Source organism: Tachypleus tridentatus, chromosome 7 (genome assembly GCF_004210375.1).
Source record: "Tachypleus tridentatus isolate NWPU-2018 chromosome 7, ASM421037v1, whole genome shotgun sequence".
In the NCBI taxonomy this organism is placed as follows: domain Eukaryota; kingdom Metazoa; phylum Arthropoda; class Merostomata; order Xiphosura; family Limulidae; genus Tachypleus; species Tachypleus tridentatus.
The window spans coordinates 116,401,937-116,411,406 of NC_134831.1; positions in this window are offsets into that span (position 1 = coordinate 116,401,937).

A 9,470-nucleotide genomic window follows, 5' to 3' on the forward strand; every position below is an offset into this window, starting at 1 on the left:
CAGGTTCGAATCGAGCACGTCCCACCAAACATATTTGCCATTTTAGCCGTGGAGGCGAAATTATTTTTGGTCAACTCCACTTGGCTTTAACTGCTAAATTAAGGACTGTTAGTGCAGAAAGCCCTCTTGTAGCCTTGAGTGAAATTCCAAATAAACTAAAGCAGCTAATCAACAGTTGTATCGCCTAAATAGTGGAATTTGACCGTCACTCTTATGACGCATACACGGTCCCAAACTGCTAAGAACGATTTTAAAACAACAGATTCAGAATCATGATCATCGAATTCACAGTCTAGACACATAAGGTATACTATAACTATCAAAGTATACGTTTTTGTTAACCTTCTTCGGGACATCAGGTGGACAATGGGTCCCAAAGATATCAATTATCCCTAACAGACAGCAATGATACCGGTTTCACTTCTTTATGTGTTTATTATCAGAATAAGTGGAAAAGTTTTCATGTGGTTTTGATTAAATTTGGAAAGAACTTCGAATGTCCTCCACAAAGCAATTTATTTTTATTTACCCTTTGGTGAATGCAGCTAAGAGGCCAGCAACATTTTTTTTGTTGAGCAAATCCATTACGGAAAATGAAAACCCGTATTTTATCGTTGTAAGTACTTAGACTTACCGCCGTTTCACTTTCAGGGAACACAACTTTAATTTTGGTAAATGTAGCTCATCACTTCCTTTCCTTGTAATGGTAAAGGTATTAAATCTAAATTTTGAAAAAAGATCGAAATTCGAGAACCAAATAACGGAATTGACTGTAATTTTTATAACGCAGCTAAAAACGCAAGACATGCACAGGGTTAGTGTTCCTGTACAACACTTGCTTCTTTTTTGTCAATAAGAAAAGTGTGCTATCAACTGGATGGGTCCCAACTCTTGCCAACAAATAGTCTCTCTCAGTACTCTCGTAAAGAGTAGCAGCCATTTTCAGTAACATCAAATAATAAAAAAGAACTGTAAATAATTGGTGGGTGTAAAGACCATGAAGTGTATCTGAAAGTTCACCATGACAACTAAGAGTACCTAAAATTCACTACTCGTGCTCATGCAATGAAGATTTCGGACTCTTTGTGTGAAAAGTTTCGCAAGCTTAAATCTCCTTTAGTAGCTGTAAGCAGTCTGAGCTGCGTATATATAACAATTAAATATTCAACTAAATGTTATTTATTGCTTAAGAACAAAGATGCATCAGTTGGTTAATTATAAGAACTTCGGCCAATGCAGAAATCAAACAAAAAACTTTACCGTATGGAGGACTAAGCTTACTGATGAGACACTGGAAAGAAGGACTGTATATTGTTTGAGTAATATTCATACAGACGTTACAAGTCTTGTGTAATCTTTTTGAAGGCTTTCTTTTCCCATCTAAAAGTCATTATTTTTTAAACACTCTTTAAAATAAAAATAAGTTTATGTTTCACTATACTTTATTCCGGAACCCAATCTGTACATTTTAACGAACAACTAATGTTGACAAAACACTTTTGATTTGGTTCGTTTGGAATATTGCACAAAGCTACACGAAGGCTATTTTCGCTAGCCGTCCATAATTTAGCAGTGTAAGACTAAAGGGAAGGCAGCTAGTCATCACCACCTAACGCCAACTCTTGGGCTACTCTTTTACCAACGAATAGTGGGATTGACCGTAACATTATAACGCCCCCACGGCTGAAAGGGCAAACATGTTTGGTGTGACGGGGATTCGAACCCACTACCCTCAGATTACGAGTCGAGTGCCTTTACCACCTGGCCATGCCGGGCCTAAATAAAAACTTAACCCTGCATTGGTCTTCTATAAAAATTTTCCGTAGTTACCCCATCATAACAAATGTAATTTCAAGATAAACAAAAAACAACAAACCATTATTTTGAAAAAAAACACACACACACATACACATACTGAGAGCAAAACATGTATGAGCTACCATCTATCGGTGCAAAGGTTTACACAATATTTAATGTCCAAGAAGACCCCATAAGACTAACGCAAGGTTTAAACAATTCTAAAATCTTTCGAAAGTCATTTTTAAACTAAAGTATTTTTTATATTTCTTTTTTTTTAATTCTCAAAAAAACCTGACTGATCATTGTTCTAAATATAAAAGATGACACCATTTTTAGCTTAGATCTTCTGTAAGCTCTAAGTAGTGGACACCACCTTGAAACATATAATTATTATAAATAATACGAGAATCTTATTACATTATTTTATTACTTTATTACATTATTTGAGGTCCTAACTATTGTTCTGACTTCCATATACATCAGTTCACGTGTAAGTATTTATCTTCTCAGAAACAAAAAACAGTTAAAACCCAACAAGGGTCGAGGGTTCGAATTCCCGTCACACCAAACATGTTCGCCCTTTCAGCCGTGAGGGCGTTATAATGTGTCGGTCAATCCGTTGGTAAAAGGGTAGCCCAGAGTTGGTGGTTGGTGGTGATGACTAGCTGCCTTTCCTCTTGTCTTACATTGCAAAATTAGGGATGGCTAGCGCAGAAAGCCCTTGTGTAGCTTTGCGCGAAATTCACAAACCAAATAAAATAATAATAATAAAGTTTTTTATTGTTCAAATTATAGTAAATCTTAAAACTTAGGCCAAGAAGCCCTTCTAATCCCTTGTGAAAAAAAAAAGAGAGACATTTGCCCTAAAGGTTTCCCGGATAAGTAATGCATAATTAGAAGTTGAAGTACAGAATCTGACTGTGATGGTGACTGTGCAACAAAGTTGTCCATATGTGGTTGTTCTCTAATAATCTGTTGTTTTTTCATTTTTATTTATTTCTTCATTAACGGGGGTATCCATAATAAAGACAATACATTTCAGTGTCCACTGATCCCACCTGCCATTGAGTCCTATGAAAGGACGCAGTGAAATACCAAACAAGAGCACTGCAGCAATACCAGGGTCTCGTGGGCACGATACCCAAACATCAGCGTCAAACACAATGTCCACAACACCTATTTAGAACGTCCAGCACTGTTACTTGGTTAACCCTAGCCAGAGTGGGCCAACCAACTGACCCTGGGGGCCATTTCAAAGCTATACGTCAGCAGGAATTCAAGGCCAAAGTGGTTTGTTGGAGTTGGACCCTCAATCACCAGGATCCTCTCCTCCTCTTCACGAGTCGCCACACACAGTAATCACGTTGGTGGATGTTTAGTTCCTAAAAGAGGTAAACTGAAGTTACAAAATCTTTTGTAGGAGGTCCCCTCACCATACACAGGAATCCATATGTAGCTGTCATGTAGTGTGGGCATAATGAAAATCAGGTTCAGACAAGATACAATTATATTAGATGTTTAAAGAAGCCTATGCTACATATAAACATGTAAATTAGGTTGTATATATCAAATGAAATTGAGTGTCAGAAACTGAATATTATAAATTATTTTGGTTATCAGCGTCTACCTGAAGAAGATAGAATAAATAAAGTCGGGTACCACGGATAATCTGGATTTATATTAATGTTATTCTGTGTGTAGATATAATTCTCAAAAAAGTTTTCTGTTTTCACAATTATAAAACTGTTTCGCAAGTGAACTTAAATCTTCGTAATATATTACACACATTTTGTAAAAATTCTATTTTTATGGTAACACAAAGGAAAGAAAGTTTTAATTAATATACACAGATCAGAGGAAATATAGACCAAGATACAGGACAAAGAAGATAGAAATGAGTAGGTGGACCCTATTTGTAACGGGAAGATAAACAGGGAATACAAGAGATGATTGTACATACCCCAGAGAGTAGCTATACATGCAATATAACAAAGTAGGACTCTAACCGGACACAGAAGTTAATCTGTAGGGTGCAATAAGGAGAATCCAACAAGAGAAATCACCCAATGAAGCAATCAGATGAAAGAGTACACAAAGGTATCTGTGAGACCAACCCTGGCTGAAGACATTGGCAACCAGAGTCTGCAGATGAGGTACAGATAAATAAAGGAGGAACAACTTGGTATTGCGGTACACGGCAAATGCATCCAAATGAAGAGAACCCCCCTAGACGGCAAAGAACCCTGAAAACGGGTGGGTCTAGGGGTCATTCCGTTGGATAGGCTCGGTGCGGGTGTTAAACATAATCTGCAAATAGATTGAAACATTTGGCTCATGAAATGTGATGTGCAAGTGTCCAGTACAGATGATCCAAAGTCCGAAACGAAAACAGAAACATCTTGACCACGTTCTCCCTAGTGGTTGATATCAGTCACTACTTTAGAGCTGTCTGGTTGAACCATCATCAGTGATAAACAACAGAAAGAGATATAATGCCTGTCAAACTGCTAGAAGTTGGAGATAATTGATATGTAAGATGCTTTTGTCTGTAAACAAATTGCTAGAAGCTTTCTGATGATTGAACCAATCTTCCATCCCTGAAAGGAAACGTCCATGAAAAGAAGTATATCTGGATGAAGGAATGGAAGTGGCACGCCAACTGACATATGGGCGTTGTTTAGCTATCCCTGCAAATCGTCTTTTAGAAAATGAAAAAGCAAAATAGTAGCAGAAAAAAGGATCCCATGCAGAGAATATAGTCATGAAGGACTACATTTCTAAAAGCAACAAAATCTCGCAAGAAGTAGGTGACTGAGCTGAGAGGGTACAGTGAAATAAAAGTTTCATGGTACGTAGATGCAAAGGAAAAATGTCGCTGATGTTAGTGTCCAAGAAAACCCCCAAATGCACTATATATTGGGTGGATCAAAGGACTCTCTTCTCTGATCAACCAGCCTAGTTGAGTTGGCACAGAAAAGAAGTTAATGAGTGTAAGTGGTCAACTCCTACTCAGAATGAGTGAGGGGCCAGTCACCCATGTAATGATGAAATTGCATCCACAGAGTACGAATATAATGATCAAAAGGCTGAACGATGTGATAAAACGCGTACGGAACCATGTCATATCTAAAGAGCAGTGCCTGAAATTGGTAACCCATCTCGAGGTGAACAAACCAAATATAAGATTGAGATTTAAATGCAATTAGAATGTGGTAGTAGGCATCAGATACATCCATTTTTGTCATCCATAACCCTGGGGAAATTGCCCATCTTAGAGTGAGAAAGGACTCCATAGTGAATTTGGGGAGTGCAATGAAGTGGTTAAGGTGTGATAATTGATAAGGTGATAAGGTCCCAACAACAAAGAACCAATGTATGTAATGCCAGAGCCGAGAACGATACGAAGGCTAATGTGGAAGAGGCAATATAAAGAGTATGAGTAGAAAATCCTCCAGGATTTCTGTGGAGAGCCTTCGAGAGTAGATGTATGGAAGAATAGCAAGGGTAAAACGAAGGCGGGAATATTGGGGATATGTGAGACTAACATTAGATTTGGGAACCACTCCTATAAGATGTAATAAGAAACCCAACAGATGTTAATCCAAAAACAGATATCCCACCCAGGGGACATGCTGAACCCCACATTTAATTGAGAGAGAAAATGATTCGTATGTACTTAAATATCAGGAGAGTAGGAATGAGGTAAGAGATAGGAGAAAAAGGCAAAAAGTCATAAACCTGAGATGTACATTCTGTGAAAACTGGCGAATCTTCAGGCTGGAATTGAGAAGAAATGACAAATTCAGGAGAAAAAAAAAAGGTTATGAATCCTCATAATTCTGTTTAGCTTCAGCATAACCATGAGGAACCTGGACGATGCCAGGGGATAAAGGTTGACCCATGTTACGTTCAATCTCCTAATATACAAAAGCAGAAAGTTCCACTGTCGGGCATCCCGCACCTGAAGCCCAAGATTAAACATCAGTCGTTGGTATGACTCACGAAGTAGTAACGTTGACATCGGAATTCACTACTCATGAAATCTGCACAAAATTGTCAAGTGAAGAAATATACTTACAATAATAAACTGGGAGAAAATATTTAAAAGTATGAATTTAAAAAATATCTTCAAGCGGAAAATAAATAGTCACGCAGGAAGCACAAAAATCGTCAGCATTCGAAAGCTGCCAAACGAGAAATGGTCAGTAGAAAATAGTACTGTAGAGAGCCACATGCGCATGCCATTCTGTTGGTTTTCAGATGATGCATCATGATTTACACGAGGGAGAGGGCAGATCGGTAGGTTTGTGGAAAGAGTTGAGTAAAAGTTCCCGTATAGAGTGCAACACTTAATGAAAATAGTTAATAGTGTGTAAAGAGGTAAGTAACCTATCGGGCAACGAAGCAGCAACTCCATTTAATCACAATTACACAAAGAAAAGACACTGTACATGTATAACCAACTACATTTTTTATTTTTTCATACAACTATTTAATACTAACACAAGCATTTTCTCTCATTTTATAGTAGCTGTATGACTTGTGTTTATTGCAATAACAAAACCTGATCAATATTTAAACTAAGTTCAGTAGCTAATAACTTTTCATTTACAACAATCTAGTTTTCTTTGTGGTTTCCTGTCATTTAAATCCGCTACAGTTGATCATTAAGCTAATGCTACAATATCATGTTCTTCAAACTGGAACACCTTACATATAGCAGTTAAACTGGGATTTTGAAAGACGTGGAAGCTTCCTCTTGTGATCCACTTTGACATTTCAACCAGAAGAACGGAAACACCAATGGCCTTAATCTTCAAGAGGCAGAACGCCATTACGTCCTGTTCTGCCTCATCTTAACCTACTTACCAAACAATTTCCAAATGTTCCATTCCAACCTCTTCCAACGTAACCCTCTCAAACAATATATACTAGAAACGCACAAACACTCCTTACAGACCACTAAGTAGTGTAGTGCTGAAGTAATAGTTGGTATCATGATGGAACTGTTAACAGCTATTACCATTTTCTTGGAAGAGGATGGAGAAAAGGTAGTTAGTATAAAACTTTGCAATTCCAGATATAAATGTTACTACCAGTAGTTGAAATAAAAAAGGTTTATGTAGGATTCTTCGAGATCTTCGAAGCTATTTTAAGCTGACACTGTCTGAACGGAACAATATTGTGCACAGTATCTTAGCCTTTATATTTGATGCCTTAAATTGTATGAAATAAAGGCACATGTTACTTCTTTTACGTCTTTAATAATATGAACATCTTTAATACTTGTTTCATCCAATCGAATCTGACTCTTTTGTCTACTTGCAACTATATATTACGACATTTGTCAAATAGTTACAAACATCAGGTGTTTTGAACTTCGTGCAAAGCTACACAAGGACTATCTGCGCTAGCCATCTCTAAAGAGCAATGTTAGGCCAGAAGGAAAGCAACTAGTAATCACTACCCACCACCAACTCTTGGGCTACTCTTTCATCAACGAATAGTTAGATTGACCACCACACTCTAACGCCCCAATGGCTGAAAGGGCAAACACGTTTGGTGCGACAGGTATTTGAACCCACGACCCTAGAATTACGAGTCGAGTGCTTTTACCACCCGGCCCAGGTGTTTGAGAGAACTCGTATTTCAGAGCAACAAGTATCTATGTAGGTAAATTATGCTTCGATTTTCCTAAATTTCACTTTAATACTATGGTAAATGTTTCTGAAATATTTAAATTATTATAATGGGAAAGTCTTAAGATTCATGTAGGTGTTTTGTACAGAATTCCATTACTTCTTCCACTCATCTTCGTGTTTTAAACAATTTAATCCTGTTTGCTTTATTCGAATTAAGCCTATTTATAATCCTGCACTTTTTAATATCGATTACTACTTTGGGGCAATATATCTCAAAAAATGTAAGAACACTGTCTTATTTGTTGTTGCTTAGATAAAGCCACGTTGTGCTGTCTGCTGCATTCACCATTCGGAATCAAATCCTGGATTATAACACTTTAAATCCTTGGACTGTTGAGATAATATTTATTATTGATAATTTTTCAGGAACTCTGGAACTGGATAAACAAATTGAAATATCTTTGAGAAACCAATATTACACTCCTTACGTATTTTTACTGTAATCTTATTTAAAAATAACTTAGCCTCTTCCAATTCGATTTTTCTTAATTTGGACTTTTCCATTGGTCAAAAAGAAAGCATTTCCCACACTGCTGTAACGTTTGGGGTTGCACAAAGTGATTCAAGGTGTGAAGGTGACTAGAATCAGTCAGTGCATCACGAGGTTTACGGTCACGCACAAAACACCATGGAAATCTCCAAATGGCTTATGGCACCGTTTCGAACCATTTTGGTAGATACTGTGTGTAGCAAGTCGTGTACAATATTATATCTGCAGCTGCTTTCAAAGTGTTCCTGTTTACTAATCCTACTTCTGAGTATCGTAATACTTCGACCTTCCCTACATAATCATAGGTGAAATCGTTCTTATCTCATTCAAAAGCTAAACAAGTAATAGCAGAAGCATAAGATTGACAACTGCTTAATTAATGGTTTACCGATATCTCCTGAATTTACTCCAAAGAGGTAGAACTTGGTACTGGCTAGTATGGAGACTTGGGGTTGCTGCACTTCACTTTAAGATTTATCATTTAACAAACGAAAACTTCTTGTAAAAATACGTTCACAACAACCCTCTTTGGGACTTCACTCAACAAATAAAGACACCCGTCAGCTCCTGAGGAATGTGTTAAAGAAAAACAAACTCGTTTTGAATAGGTTTTTATTGGACTCCTATAGTTCATTTCTGGAATGAAGTACATGCAATTTATGTTAATACCTGAATGTTTAATTTCCTTTTTAGTAATAGTACCAATGATAGTTATGAACTTTCCATGTAGCACAAAAATTATGAAAATATTACTTCTTAGAAGTCTTTGTATCATAACATCCTGGTTCCAACTTTATGACCCTTATACAGACCACCAATTGACGGCTTTTCTATTACTAGTAAAATATTTTAAAGTGCTTAAAAATTGAGAAATATTACCTATTAAATAATTACAATCATTGATGGTTTGCAAATCTTTTTGAGTAAGCTGTGATATTTGAGTTAAAAGCAATGTCCTGTAAAGGAGATTTGCCTATTGACAGCTGTCCAAGCTAAGTTGTCCTTGTCAGAGAACTTTCACACCAGTGGAAGTTAAGCCTTCCCCAGCCTCTTAGCTCACCACCACTAATTATCACAAAAGATTCAAGATATCCAAGGGATGTTTCCCAATAAAGTAAAAAAAGAAAATGTGTGAGGTATACTTATGGGAAAATTATACTTGCATGCCATGAGACAAGCATTTTAGGATTCTAAAGGGCAATTTTGTCTCCAACATACATATCCATTGTTGTTCAAGAAAATTACATTATGTTGTGTACTTTGTTGGGAATGTTATAGTTGTATTGTTTGCCATGAGTGTTAAATGACCTTTGATATATTTTACTTCTCAATTGGACACAGGGTAACTATTCTGTCACATAAGTCAGGTGCTTAGTTGTCATTAAAGGGTTATTTGTTCTCTTCTTACTATGGGTATCAAACTGCTTTCCAATATGTCTGGAGACATATTGCTGTGCTTCAGATGTTTAGATAAGTAA